Genomic DNA, 9828 nt, shown 5'->3' with positions numbered 1-9828 from the left:
GGTTACGTGCCTCATGGGGTCTCTCGGCTGCTTCCTGAAGAGAGGAGCTCACTCTCTCGTTTTCCTCAGTCCATTGGGCAGGCAATTTGCACTCTTCAATGAGACTGGAGCAATATTAATGCAGTGGTGATCACTGCAGTGTGTAAAACCATTCAGTGGAGGCCAACGGCGTGACTAAGCCCTTTTTTCAAATTAATAACATCAAGAACCTTGTTGTGATGGTTTTGCCTCAGCAGTTTGTTGTCCAGCACAACAGACAGATCTTTCTGGATTTCACTCATTTTTTGTGCCTTTCGGTCTGATAGCTTCATTTCAAAGATTACTGATATTTCTACTGATATTCCTGTAAATCGAAACTGCTCTCACACTGTTTTCCTACAAGGTCAGAGTAGCCGTCGAGGGTGCTTTGTGAAGAACAAACATGTGATAATTGATTTAACTACGTCCTGCCAGGCCCATGCGTAGCTTGAGGAGGCTGCTGCGGATGTGTTATCACATCCAGGCTTATTTGGTCTCGTAATTTGATGAAGCATTATGTCGGGGAACCATGGGGAGGCTGGCAGGAGGAGGGAGGAGAGGCACACTTCTATCAGTCAGTGGATTACTCACTGACACTCACAGGTGCACATACGCACACACACACACACACACACACACACACACATACACACTCACACATGCACATGCACACACACACATACACACACACTCTCTCTCTCACACACACACACACACACACATACACACACACTCTCTCATTCACACACACTCACTCACTCACAGTTTCAGTGAAAGCATTTGGCCAACCAATATAAGAATGCTGAACCATGTAAGTAAGCTTACAAAATATGTGCAGCCATGGATTACTGGTTGGGGAATCAGACTGGTGACTGAAGAGTGGTCAGTTCCATCCCCAAACAATGTGGGCAGTGGTTGAACAGCTGTCTCCCATGCCCACATGGCTGAGGTGCCCTTGAGCAAGGCACCTGACCCCGCTGGGCACTTTGGCAATGGCTGTCCACTGCTCTAGGTATTTGTGTATGCTCACTACTCACTTTGTGTTCACTGTTCATAGTGTGTGTGTGTGTGTGTCTCTCTCTCTCTCTCTCTCTGTGTGTGTGTGTGTTCACTAACCACAGATGGGTCAGATGCAGAGGAAGAATTTCCCTCAGGATGAATACTAGTGTCTATCTATCCATCTCCACTGTCTGTCTATGTCTGTGCGAGGACATTACATACACCCAATACCATTACATGCACCCAATACCATTACATGCAAAATCATATAAAACTTATAAAACAGATGGAAAAACAAACTAAAGACATAAGTGTTGGTTAAACTGCTGTAGTTTCTATATCACTGACCCTGAACCAGTGTGTAAGAGCGTAACACCCTCCTTTGGCACCTTCACATTATCCAGTCTGTCACAGGGTCGCAGACAGCCATACACACACTCACACATTCTGTCTGTCACACACACACACTCACTCACACATACTCACACACACACACACCACACACCACAGCTGCCTGCTCAGCTCCGGCCCTGCGGCAAACAATGGGCCGCTTTTTGTCCATTTTATTTCCTGTCTCTTTTTCCGGCATCCTCACAGTTGACATGGTCTGACAGGGAGAGACACACAGCCAGACAGACGGGAGAGAGAGAGAGAGAGAGAGAGAGAGAGAGACATTGGTTTTATGGCACAACTGTCTGAGGGCTGCATTGGCAATCATGTGCCAGATGTTGTCGCCTGGGCCCCCCTCACCCCCTCACCCCCTCGCCTCCCCAGGCCAAACGTGAGTAGTATGGATTTCCAGTCGTCTGGCGTTAGCCATCGACTCTGTCCTCCTCCATTACTGAACAAACGCTCCCACTCAAGGCGCTCAGGAGGAGAAGGGAGAGGAGAGGTGGAGCCAGAGATGAACCTCACAGAGGGACAGAGGAGAAGAGGGAGAGAGAGACAGAGGGAGAGGGAGAGAGAAAGGGAGAGGGAGGGAGATGGAGAGAGGATGTCAGAGTAGCTGGAGTATGAGGATGAAGAGTGAGAGAAGATGAGGTGCACGGGGAAGGGAGATGATGAAAGGCTCCCGGAGAGGAAGGGCAGACGAGGATGATGATGCTGGTGGGAAACGGTGACAGAAAACAGAAAGAGAAAATAATAGAGGGAGAGTATGGTGAAGGAAATGGAGGAAAAAAATGAAAGAGAGCTTCTGGGAGCAAATGGATGCATGGAAGGAAAGAGAGAGAGTAAGAGAGAGATGGAGAGAGAGAGAGTAAGAGAGAGATGGAGAGAGAGAGAGTAAGAGAGAGATGGAGAGAGAGAGAGTAGAAGAGAGATGGAGAGAGAGAGAGTAAGAGAGAGATGGAGAGAGAGAGAGTAGAAGTAGTTGAGAAAATGTCTTGTCACTGGCACTATAGGTGGAACCTGAGACCAACTCTGAGACTATTAACACTCTATTATATGCCTGTAATATATTTATTTGATGCTGTGTCTGATTAATACCCCATTAAAATGGTAATATCCAGGTGATAACAGGCTTATGATATATGTAAGACATAATTTTATCATCCACATGTTGGGAGCCTCAAATTCTTTTTTTTTTCAAGGGTCCAGTATACTGAGACCCTCTTACTCCATGCATTCACCGACTCTGCTCAGGTTCATCAGAGAATGGAGAGGAGCAGAGCTGAGAGCCCATGTGATCAATATGGAGTCCAGTGTTGTTTATGTGTTTTGCCCGAGAAAAGTGCCAGAGCATCCCCTGTTGGCTACTTTGGGTAGGGTTTGCTGTGAGAACTCCTGACCTTCCTGGGGCAACTCACTGGTCTTTTGGAACATACGATGGTCAGTATGTGTAGCTTAGTAATAACAGATCATTATGACAAATGACCTTGTTGTTATCTTAATAGCTAGTTGTGAGTTTAATAGCCATATGCTATTCTACAGTCTTGGCTACAGTAAGGGATGGTAAAGTCAGCGCACTAACATAGCTGGATATCGTATTGTCTTGTTAGTACAAGACTTGCCAATCATAGGGATTGATTATCTCTCGACTTTCGTCCTTCATTAAGCAGAGCTGATTCCACAGCCTTATGCAAGCTGCGCCTAATCACAATGACACACAGACAGGCGTGGAGAATGCGAGGAAGGCAGTAAGAGACATGTCACAAAAGGGTATTAAATACAGTTCAAAGCTACTAGATGTTATTTTATACACCAGCAGAGAGTGAACAGCACAACAAACCGCCAGGAATAAGTGCTCAAAAGATCAAGTCAAGATCAAATGATTTTACTTTCAAGAGCCACAATTGACAGAAATGGGTCCGAGAGAGGCACTCAAAGTGCCTTCAAAGAGGAGGATCTGGGAAGAGGTGGGTACGTCCTGACATGTGCTACAGAATGAGAGAAGGTCTAAAAGATCACCCAGCATGAGTTGGATTGGTGGACAGCATGAAAGTGACGGGTTGTCAGATAACTGAACAAACTGGCCCTCCTGACCTCCTTGAACGGACACTTTTTCTCCCTCTACCTTCTGATAGTCAACTGTTCACTGGTACATGTACTATACAGTCCTGCCAGATTGTGATTCCTTACAAGAGTTTTAGATGTACACATTTTTCCATCTCTTTTTAGCAGGATGCATGTTCTGTATCAACGCATCAAGACATGGGACAGGATACCATAAATAACTATTTCACTACAAACTCATTTTTATTCAGCATGTATTGCAATTTCATATCCTGTGTGTATCACTTTTCATAACGGCAGAAATGCATATTACAATTCTGTAATATTGAACCGGAAATATCCATGTTGCTGCAGTTACATTTAGCCCGAGAGCTTGGATTTTGTGAAGGGGGTCCAAATTACCTGCCTGTTTATAAATGCATTGCCCTGCCTTGCTAAAAAAAAAAGTAGGCTTTCAAAACATGACGCTTTGAGGCTGTTACTTCCCGGGAATAAAAATGTAGAGCTCAATTGAGCAGAAAAGAAAAACAGATGCCAGCCTTGTGTCTGAAGACAAGTCTCTCTCTTTTTTTTCTAGATAAATATCCGCCATATCCACAGCGCGGTATTCTCCGCACCTGCACCCATCCCTCACGTTTGTCATCTTGTTTTTGTAATGCGGCGGCTGCCGCTGGCAACTGCGGTGGTGGTAACGGTGCCGCTATACTGACAGGCAGAAATGCCAGCCATACGGATGCCCACCGGGCACGGGCACGCTGACATCCATCTCCTGTCGCCGCATCTCTCACTCCGCACCGCTCTCACTCCTCAACATCAGTGAGAGAAAGAGAGGTTCATGGAAAGTAACAAAAAACATGATACTCACATTCACATCTATCCCACTGAGTTTTTTTTTACAATTTCTTTTTTGTTTTTACAGTGTGGCTGAGGAAGTTTTGACAAGTGTCTCCTGACATGAAGAGGGTATATCTGGAGGGTATTACCAGTTCTCTGTTTTGGTTAGTGGGATAGAACATGGCATATCGTGCAAAGATACGTCTCCTCCACAGTTAGCTGTGAATAATGCATTCTCTTTTCTCAAAGTTGCATTGCACAACCTACTGTGTGCTACACCTTCTTGTGTCCCAGCAGTGAATACTATGCATCTGACATCACTATGCATCTGACATCAACGTTCAGATGTCGTCATCAGCAGTGAATACTATGCATCTGACATCAACTTTCAGATGTCGTCATCAGCAGTGAATACTATGCATCTGACATCACTATGCATCTGACATCAACGTTCAGATGTCGTCAACAGCAGTGAATACTATGCATCTGACATCACTATGCATCTGACATCAACGTTCAGATGTCGTCAACAGCAGTGAATACTATGCATCTGACATCACTATGCATCTGACATCAACTTTCAGATGTTGTCATCAGCAGTGAATATTATGCATCTGACATCAACTTTCAGATGTTGCCAACAGCATGAGGCAGCTGTGTGGAGGTGTCAGTATGACAAGACTTACTGACACCTCCATAACGTCACACTCAATATGACTCTTTCAGTCTTCCCCACCTGGAGTAGGGTGTAATAAACAACTGTATCTTGTGCGTATGGCAATATTGAATGGGGCGTGTTGAGATAGAGAGTATAAACCATAGATCAAGGCCTTCACATCCCTTCTATGTGGAGAAAATGTAATTGCTACATTCCATATCAAATGGATCTAATGTTGTGGAGGAATTTAATTATCCTAATAGCATAGACCCATAGATCAAGCCTCGGGGCCATGTTTGTGTACATATCATACTGTAATCAGCATAAATATGAGTGTTGCATATGAAGTCAACAGTACTTTGTCCAAGCATTGTGTTATACGGTTGGTTGGCAAATGTTGCTTTTAAATAGAAATGTCAAATGGTGTAACTGGTTTCTGTTCAGATTCAGTGTGTTTAATTCAAGTGTGTTTAATTTTAGGTGCCAATTATATTAGTTTTATAAGTTAAATAGTGACTAACTGTTTAGCATGAACAGTAGCTTTAAAATGGTTTAATTAGATTGTAATTTAAGCGATTTTTGACATTTCATGTATACATGTACATACATGTATATTTTAAATTTAAACTTCTCATAATTCATTTTAATATTTTTTTATGATGTATGTAAATAGTATGTTTAAATTATAAATAAATAATATAAATACATGTATTATAAATAAAGTATACTTCTTGTCCCCCAATAGATGCCACTTTCAAGCAAGGAAAATGTGTCTCGCCACAGAGCGCATGTCACGCAGATCCTGCTGTTGGTTGGTTGTTAAGAAATGATCATACACACTCTTTCACGGTTATTGTCTCTCACACACACACTTTGGGCCCTGTAGCGATCTAAAATCCATGGTCACTAGCAGATAGCGTTAATACATTCAGGGGTTTGTCCAGTCCACATTCGGGGTGGTTTTGTTATCAAACGGCTCTTATGTTTCTTAAGGCGGCTCTTATGTTTCTTAATTAGTCATGGGTGTGTTTTGGGCGTGACATCCTTTAAACCAATGAGAATGAAATCTGTAATTCCCTTTAACAGCAAGCAGCAAAACTTCAAACAGCACATGTTTGGAAGCAGGAATCTGCTTTACACGCAAGACCGTATGGAACAGGTATCCCACTAAACTATGCTTTACTAAAACCTAGCAGAGTATAGGCTACACACATCTGCACTCATCTATTATTTGAACTCATAGGTAAAGTGAAACGTCTAGGTTACAAATAGTAACCACGGTTCCCCGAATGAGGGAACGAGACGCTGCGTCAATGACACTATGGGAGAAGAGCCCTATCAGGGCGACTGCTGAAGCTGTATAACACCAAGAGCCAATAGGCTCAAAGCACGTAATGCTTAGGACCTCCCCCTGCCAATACTTCCCGTTACGTGCTGTGTGCATCCTCTTTTTTCCCTTCAGCGCGACAACACTCAGAAGCTGTGGAAACTTGATAGCTAGCCTGCTAATCACGATTAGCCGACTTTTGGATTCATTTGGATTTTTTTGGATTTATTGGATTATAATTTTATTCTTCGACGGCTATGCCAGGGAAGAAGAAGAGGCACCGGGTCAGAGGGAGGAGTGACTGAGACCTCTCAACCCCGACCTAGCCCAAGAAAAGCCAATCCTAAAGTGGAGCTTTACGAGGTGCTTCGGCGGGCTGCCGAGTTACTGGAGTTGGAGTGGCCGAAGACTGCACCTCCCGTCCCCTCCCGCATCGATGACCGGTTCCTGGCGAAGAAAAAGGTGGAGGAGACCAAAGCCCCCTTTTTCCCTGAAGTTCACCAGGAACTCGTCAGATCCTGGAAAACCCCGTACTCCTCTTGTGTTCCGGTCCAAGGCATCTCCTCCTACACAAATGTGGACGGCGTCGCGGAGCACGGCTACTCCGCAATGCCACGTTTGGAAGACTCGGTGGCTGCCCATCTGTGCCCCGCCACAGCCCCACGCTGGAAATCGAAACCCCTATTACCATCAAAGCCATGCAGGACAACTTCCTCCCTCGCGGAGAAAGCACTAACTTCACCGTGGTCATAATCAACGACAAAACAGTTATAAACAGTTAATTACTTTCACTATTGATTGACAATGGGTTACCATCGAAAATATACTGTAGCCTGAAAAAAGCAACACTTACCCCAATAATGTTCGAATGACTGAATAAAAAACCACAAGGAGCAGTTGCTGCTTGCTTACATCTCGTGACAGTGTGTCTTCAGCTGTGCTTCATATGCGCCTTTCGCTATAGACCAGGTTTTCTTGGCCAGTAGCGTAATGCTTTTTAGATGGTCTAAGATAGCGATTTTTAGATCATGTGCCAGACCACACCTTATGTGGATAATTGGCACACCCCTGGGCGCATTGTTTAATAAAAGTGAAGTGTAAGATAGGAAAAAGCTTTGCGTCGGATAATAATACGCTTTTGCTGGGTTTTGCGAAAATAGGGCCCTTTATCTCACTCTCTTTGAAAACAAAGTCAGGGGGCCTATGTGGTTTCTGTGGGATTGAAATGTTAATTTTTGGAGAATTGGTTGGACTGTCTTTAGAGGTCATTGAACATGGAGAAAAATTATGTCTCCATTTTTTTTACCTGTTTTATCCCTATTTTTGTGAAATTGTATAATAGTTATTTTATTATTTTCAACAGTATGATTGTATGTCAGTATTATGATTGTATGTCAAACAATTAGAGATAAGATCAATAACCAATCAGTTTCACCAAATACACAAACTCCATTGCTGAAAGATAGCAAAATCACTGAATCACAGATGAGACCTCAAACAACATTTAATTCATTTACATATACACAACATATTAGATCTCACCTCCATGTCACCTCCACAACTAGTCTACTAAACCCTATTTGTACTCACCTTCTTAAGACTGGTCTCCCCTTCCTGGATAATGTTTTGCTCTAGATTATAAATAATTCTGTCAGGGCATGTACCGCAGTCGTTTAAGACATCTGTTATTAAGCTCTCCCTCAAAAAACCTAGCCTTGTATCTATACTGGTCCTCCTGGACCTCAGCGCTGCCTTTGACAGCATAGACCATGACATACTACTTAGGCTTGAAAATTTGATAGGCATCAAAGACTCAGCACTCGCTTGGTTTAGATCATACCTTCCTAACCGTCAACAATTTGTACAGGTCCATAATAAACCATCTACCCAGATTATGGTAAAATATGGAGTGCCTCAAGGCTCAGTACTGGGGCCCCTGTTGTTTAGCAGATGATACATAACTATACCTCTCCATAAAACCTGATGAATTAACCCCGCTAGCCAAACTTGACACATGTATAAGAGCTATAAAGACATGGATGACGAATAATTTCCTGCTTTTGAACTCAGATAATACAGAAGTCATGGTTTTAGGTTCAAAAAGATGAGGGATATCCTATCCACATCACAGGCTACATATAGTGATCTTCCACTGACCTCATCCACAAGTGTTAAAAACCTGGGAGTTATAATTGACCAGGACCTAGCACTAAGTAATCACATATAACAGATCACCAAAACTTAATTTTACCATTTAAAGAACATTTCAAAGATAAGGAAGTCCTTCTCCTTACCAGATGCCAAGAAATTAATGTTTTGTCATCTCAAGGATAGACTATTGCAATGCTATTATGCTGGCTGTAATAATACCTGTCTAAAGAGCTAACAGTTTATTCAAAATGCAGCTGCTCACACACACAAAAAATATGAACATATTTTCCCCATCCTAGCATCTTTACACTGGCTACCTGTTAAAAGTCATTGACTTCAAAATATTACTTATAGTTCTTGGTTGGTTGCCTGCATTGAAAGAGGACACCTCATGAAGACGCTCTTTTGTCTGCTTCTGACAGAAGAAGCACTTATCTATGCTGGAAGCAGCTGCTGCTGAACAAGTGTACAAAGTCCCTCTAGATGGACTTGATGCAGTTGCAGGTGTTGCTGCAGGTTCAGAAGATGGTCTACCACGTCTTTTCTGAAGACACTGAGTCCTGTCTGCTTCACATGATTTCTAGTAGCGAATCTTAGCATGCTGCAGATGCTCACTGTTACAGGTGGATTTGTAGCAGTTCCTGTGCCAAACTGCTTTGTTCTCTTGTAAGGTAACTGCACTGTAACAATGTAATCGTTGGCTAATCTGTGATCCCCATCTCTATACTCTCTCATGGACAAAAACAAGAAATTTGGCATATGTCTCTAGTGATGGTTCATTCACCAGTCCACACATATCTGCCACTGGATACATAGCCCAAAATCTGTTTCTTTTAGAATATGTGTGCCATCACCTGACTAACAGAAAGACACACCTCAGAATATAACCTAACTAGACTGTGCCACCATGGACTATGAAAATGTGCTTGCTCAAATGTAGAAGGCTAGAAGGTCACTAATATCACTGTGACAAATGTGACCGCACATATCTAGCGCCCTGTCGGCATAGACTATGGGTTAGGATACGCTTGATACACGCACGAAACAAATTCACGAACTCTTTAAACAATGTCACTCGCGCCAAATACATGGAATTTACGGCTATACAAAGACTATTTACTATGCATAACATTTTATTTATACAAAGTTGGTGCACAAACTTTTGTGTAAGGTGTTTGCATGTTGGGTTACCGGCGGCTGCTGCTGCATTCAGTCCGTCTGACTGTCCGGCAGCAAAAGGGTGCCGCCGGGAAACAATGGACCATTTATTGTGTTTCGGAGGGAATTGGCCACGTTCAAGTGGGTAGCGCTAAGGGGGGGAGGGGGGGCAGGGCAATCCTGATCACGTTGCTCTGTATGTTTGTCCCTGTATGTACTCATTTGAATG

General features: G+C 43.2%; 1 protein-coding gene across 1 annotated transcript in view; it reads left to right on the top strand.

Moving 5' to 3' along the window:
- Positions 1-1096: 1096 nt before the first annotated feature.
- The window catches only part of gypc (glycophorin C (Gerbich blood group)), a 41378-nt gene continuing 32646 nt past the window's right edge, over positions 1097-9828 (top strand). Inside the window, exon 1 of the mRNA XM_042074600.1 lies at positions 1097-1109. The gene's annotated coding sequence lies outside the window, so the exon portion shown is untranslated. The remainder of the gene's footprint in view (positions 1110-9828) is intronic.

The sequence above is a fragment of the Alosa sapidissima genome, chromosome 2 (genome assembly GCF_018492685.1).
Source record: "Alosa sapidissima isolate fAloSap1 chromosome 2, fAloSap1.pri, whole genome shotgun sequence".
Lineage (NCBI taxonomy): Eukaryota > Metazoa > Chordata > Actinopteri > Clupeiformes > Clupeidae > Alosa > Alosa sapidissima.
Note: the sequence above shows the minus strand (reverse complement) of the source record. Positions and strands in the feature narration are given on the sequence as shown.